Source organism: Macaca fascicularis, chromosome 15 (assembly GCF_037993035.2).
Source record: "Macaca fascicularis isolate 582-1 chromosome 15, T2T-MFA8v1.1".
NCBI lineage: Eukaryota > Metazoa > Chordata > Mammalia > Primates > Cercopithecidae > Macaca > Macaca fascicularis.
The window spans coordinates 93,576,990-93,583,023 of NC_088389.1; the positions used below are offsets into that span (position 1 = coordinate 93,576,990).

At 38.4% G+C, this 6,034-nt stretch overlaps 1 protein-coding gene across 5 annotated transcripts in view; it reads left to right on the forward strand.

Moving 5' to 3' along the window:
• Window positions 1-6,034, forward strand: part of PLGRKT (plasminogen receptor with a C-terminal lysine) — a 258,998-nt gene that overhangs the window by 145,021 nt on the left and 107,943 nt on the right. The gene's annotated exons all lie outside the window — the stretch shown is intronic.

The window sequence follows — 6,034 nt, forward strand, 5'->3', positions numbered from 1 at the left end:
AAAAAGATTAGATGAATGGCTAACTAGAATAAACAGCATAGAGAAGATCTTAAATGACCTGATGGAGCTGAAAACCATGGCATCAGAACTACATGATGCATGCACAAGCTTCCATAGCCAATTCAATGAAGTGGAAGAAAGGGTATCAGTGACTGAAGATCAAATGAATGAAATGAAGCGAGAAGAGATTTTAGCAAAAAAGGAGTAAAAAGAAATGAACAAAACCTCCAAGAAATATGGGACTATGTGAAAAGACCAAATCTATGTCTGACTGGTGTACCTGAAAGTGACAGGGAGAATGGAACCAAGTTGGAAAACACTCTTCAGGATATTATTCAGGAGAACTTCCCCAACCTAGCATGGCAGACCAACATTCAAATTCAGGAAATACAGAGAATGCCACAAAGATACTCCTCGAGAAGAGCAACCCCAAGACACATAATTGTCAGATTCAACAAAGATGAAATGAAGGAAAAAATGTTAAGGGCAGCCAGAGAGAAAGGTCGGGTTACCCACAAAGGGAAGCCCATCAGACTAACAGCCAATCTCTCGGCAGAAACTCTGCAAGCCAGAAGAGATGGGGGCCAATATTCAACATTCTTAAAAAAAAGAATTTTCAACAATCAGAATCTCATACCCAGCGAAGCTAAGCTTCATAAGTGAAGGAGAAATAAAATCCTTTACAGAAAAGCAAATGCTGAGAGATTTTGTCACTATCAGGCCTCCCTTACAAGAGCTCCTGAATGAAGCACTAAACATGGAAAGGAACAACCGGTACCAGCCACTACAAAAACATGCCAAATTGTAAAGACCATCAATGCTAGGAAGAAACTGCATCAACTAATAAGCAAAATGACCAGCTAACATCATAATGATAGGATCAAATTCACAAATAACAATATTAACCTTAAATGTATATGGGCTAAATGCTCCAACTAAAAGACACAGACTGGCAAATTGGATAAAGAGTCAAGACCCATTGGTGTGCTGTATTCAGGGTACCCAACTCACGTGCAGAGACACACATAGGCTCAAAATAAAGGGATGGAGGAAGATCTACCAAGCAAATGGAAAACAGAAAAAAGCAGGGGTTGCAATCTTAGTCTCTGATAAAACAGACTTTAAACAAACAAAGATCAAAAGAGATGAAGAAGGCCATTACATAATGGTAAAGGGATCAATTCAACAAGAAGAGTTAACTATCCTAAATATATATGCATCCAATACAGGAGCACCCAGATTCATAAAGCAAGTCCTTAGAGACCTACAAAGAGACTTAGACTCCCACACAATAATAATGGCAGACTTTAACACCACACTGTCAACATTAGACATATCAATGAGACAGAAAGTAAACAAGGATATCCAGGAATTGAACTCAGCTCTGCACCAAGCAGACCTAATGGACATCTACAGAACTCTCCACCTCAACAGAATATACATTCTTCTCAGCATCACATCGCACTTATTCCAAAATTGACCACATAGTTGGAAGTAAAGCACTCCTCAGCAAATGTAAAAGAACAGAAATAATAACAAACTGTCTCTCAGATCACAGTGCAATCAAACTAGAATTCAGGATTAAGAAACTCACTGAAAACCGCTCAACTACATGGAAACTGAACAACATTTTCCTGAATGACTACTGGATAAATAACGAAATGAAGGCAGAAATAAAGATGTTCTTTGAAACCAATGAGAACAAAGGCACAACATACCAGAAACTCTGGGACACATTTAAAGCAGTGTGTAGAGGGAAATTTATAGCACTAAATGCTCACAAGAGAAAGCAGGAAAGATCTAAAATTGATACCATAGCATCACAATTAAAAGAACTAGAGAAGCAAGAGCAAACACATTCAATAGCTAGCAGAAGGCAAGAAATAACTAAGATCAGAGCAGAACTGAAGGAGATAGAGACACAAAAAACCCTTCAAAAATCAGTTAATCCAGGAGCTTGTTTTTTGAAAAGATCAACAATAGTGATAGACCACTAGCAAGCCTAACAAAGAAGAAAAGAGAGAAGAATCAAATAGATGTGATAAAAAATGATAAAGGGGATATCACCACCGATCCCACAGAAATACAAACTACCATCAGAGAATACTATAAACACCTCTATGCAAATAAACTAGAAAATCTAGAAGAAATGGATAAATTCCTGGACACATACACCCTCCCAACACTAACCCAGGAGAAGTTGAATCTATAAACAGACCAATAACAGGCTCTGAAATTGAGGCAATAAGTAATAGCCTATTAACCAAAAAAAGTCCAGAACCAGATGGATTTACACCCGAATTCTACTAGAGGTACAAAGAGGAGCCGGTACCATTCCTTCTGAAACTATTTCAATCAATAGAAAAAGAGGGAATCCTCCCTAACTCATTTTATGAGGCCAGCATCATCCTGATACCAAAGCCTGGCAGATACACAACAAAAAGAGAGAATTTTAGACCAATATCCCTGATGAACATCGGTGCAAAAATCCTCAATAAAATACTAGCAAACTGAATCCAGCAGCACATCAAAAAGTTTATCCACCATGATCATGTTGGCTTCAACCCTGGAATGCAAGGCTGATTCAACATATGCAAATCAATAAATGTAATCCATCATATAAACAGAACCAAAGACAAAAACCACATGATTATCTCAATAAATGCAGAAAATGCCTTTGACAAAATTCAACAGCCCTTCATGCTAAAAACTCTCAATAAAGTAGGTATTGATGGGATGTATCTCAAAATAATAAGAGCTGTTTATGACAAACATAGCCAATATAATACCGAACAGGCAAAAACTGGATGCAAGGCTTGTTCAACATATGCAAATCAATAAACGTAATCCAGCATATAAACAGAACCAACAACAAAAACCACATGATTATCTCAATAGATGCAGAAAAGGCCTTTGACAAAATTCAACAGCCCTTCATGCTAAAAACTCTCCATAAACTAGGTATTGATGAGACATATCTCAAAATAATAAGAGCTATTTATGACAAACACACAACCAATATCATACTGAATGGGCAAAAACTGGAAGCATTCCCTTTGAAAACTGGCACAAGACAGGGATGCCCTCTCTCACCACTCCTATTCAACATAGTGTTGGAAGTTCTGGCCAGGGCAATCAGGCAGGAGAGAAAGATATAAAGGGTATTCAATTAGGAAAAGAGGAAGTCAAATTGTCCCTGTTTGCAGATGACATAACTGTATATTTAGAAAACCCCATCGTCTCAGCCCAAAATCTCCTTAAGCTGATAAGCAACTTCAGCAAAGCCTCAGGATACAAAATCAATGACAAAAATCACAAGCATTCCTATACACCAACAACAGACAAACAGAGAGCCAAATCATGACTGAACTCCCATTAACAATTGCTTCAAAGAGAATAAAATAACTAGGAATCCAACTTACAGGGGATGTGAAGGACCTCTTCAAGGAGAACTACAAACCACTGCTCAACGAAACAAAAGAGGACACAAACAAATGGAAGAACATTCCATGCTCATGGATAGGAAGAATCAATATCGTGAAAATGGCCATACTGCCCAAGGTAATTTATAGATTCAGTGCCATCCCCATCAAGCTACAAATGACTTTCTTCACAGAATTGGAAAAACGACTTTAAAGTTCATATGAAACCAAAAAAGAGCCTATATTGCCAAGACAATCCTAAGCCAAAAGAACAAAGCTGGAGGCATCATGCTACCTGACTTCAAACTATACTACAAGGCTACAGTAACCAAAACAGCATGGTACTGGTACCAAAACAGAGATATAGACCAATGGAACAGAACAGAGTCCTCAGAAATAATACCACACATCTACAACCATCTGATCTTTGAGAAACCTGAGAGAAACAAGAAATGGGGAAAGGATTCCCTATTTAATAAATGGTGCTGGGAAAACTGGCTAGCCATAAGTAGAAAGCTGAAACTGGATTCCTTCCTTACACCTTATACAAAAATTAATTCAAGATGGATTAAAGACTTAAATGTTATATCTAAAACCATTAAAACCCTAGCAGAAAACCTAGGCAATACCAATCAGGGCATAGGCATGGGCAAGGACTTCATGACTAAAACACCAAAAGCAATGGCAACAAAAGCCAAAATTGACAAATGGGATCTAATTAAATTAAAGAGCTTCTGCACAGCAAAAGAAACTACCATCAGAGTGAACAGGCAACCTACAGAATGAGAGAAAATTTTTTCAATCTACCCATCTGACAAAGGGCTCATATCCAGAATCTACAAAGAACTGAAACAAATTTACAAGAAAAAATCAAACAACCCCATCAAAAAGTGGGCAAAGGATATGAACAGACGCTTCTCAAAAGAAGACATTTATGCAGCCAACAGACACATGAAAAAATGTTCATCATCACTGGCCATCAGAGAAATGCAAATCAAAACCACAGTGAGATACTGTCTCACACCAGTTAGAATGGCAATCATTAAAAAGTCAGGAAACAACAGGTGCTGGAGAGCATGTGGAGAAATAGGAACGCTTTTACACTGTTGGTGGGACTGTAAATTAGTTCAAGCATTGTGGAAGACAGTGTGGCGATTCCTCAAGGATCTAGAACTAGAAATACCATTTGACCCAGCAATCCCATTACTGGGTATATACCCTAAGAATTATAAATCATGCTACTATAAAGACACATGCACACATATGTTTATTGTGACACTATTCACAATAGCAAAGACTTGGAACCAACCCAAATGTCCATCAATGATAGAGTGGATTAAGAAAATGTGGCACATACACACCATGGAATACTATGCAGTCATAAAAAAGGATGAGTTCATTTCCTTTGTAGGGACCTGGATGAAGCTGGAAACCATCATTCTGAGGAAACTATTGCAAGGACAGAAAACCAAACACTGCATGTTCTCATTCATAGGTGGGAATTGAACAATGAGAACACTTGGACACAGGATGGGGAACGTCACACACTGGGGCCGGTCATGGGGTTGGGGGAGGTGGTGGGGATAACATTAGGAGATATATGTAATGTAAACGATGAGTTAATGGGTACAGCACACCAGCATGGCACATGTATACATATGTAACAAACCTGCACATTGTGCACATGTACCCTAGAACTTAAAGTATAATAATAAAAAAGTCAATTATGTATCAATTAAAAATAAAATAAAACTTAAAAATTATATTAGGCCTACTTGTGGCAGTCACACGCTTGTAAAAGAGACTAGAGCAAAAGTTTAATGAAAGCTTATGGACCATTTTCATATTAACTTTTCTATAATACAGACCCCTCAAATGTCACAAAATTTCCATACCACCAAGGCAAGCCAGGAAGAATAGTTCTCCATATTCTTTCCTGATTAGGAAGGCCAGATATCCTGATGTCTAGCACCCATATTTATTGCTTTGACTGCCCAAGGGCTAGCAAAAATAGTGCATCATCATTACTACTGAAAACATCTAGAGGCCAGGCATGGTGGCTCAGGCCTGTAATCCCAGCACTTTGGGAGGCTGAGGTGGGTGGATCTCCCGAGGTCAGCAGTTCGAGACCAGCCTGGCCAACATGGTGAAACCCTGTCTCTAGTAAAATACAAAAATTAGCCAGGAGTGGTGTTAGGTGCCTGTAATCCCAGCTACTCGAGGGCCTGAGGAAGGAGAATCACTTGAACCTGGATGTGGAGGTTGCAGTGAGGTGAGATAGTGCCATTGCACTCCAGCCTGGGTGACAAGAGCAAAACTCTGTCTCAAAAACAAACAAACAAACAAACAAAAACATCTACAGTCAAACTCATATTCTTAGAATAGCCATTATAATCCTTTGAGAGTATCTGATTCAAACAAGTGATAAAGACTTTTAAAACGGAATTTCTGACTAAAATCTAACCGTATAACACATTAAAAGGTCTATAATTCCTTGAATGATAAGTTTTGTCATGCTTGTTTTAAAACCACAGATCTAGGGTCCTAACCATTGCTAGCCCTAAATCCTCAACCTGGCTTAGTTCTAGGCTTCTCGCTTTGTTTTCAAAACT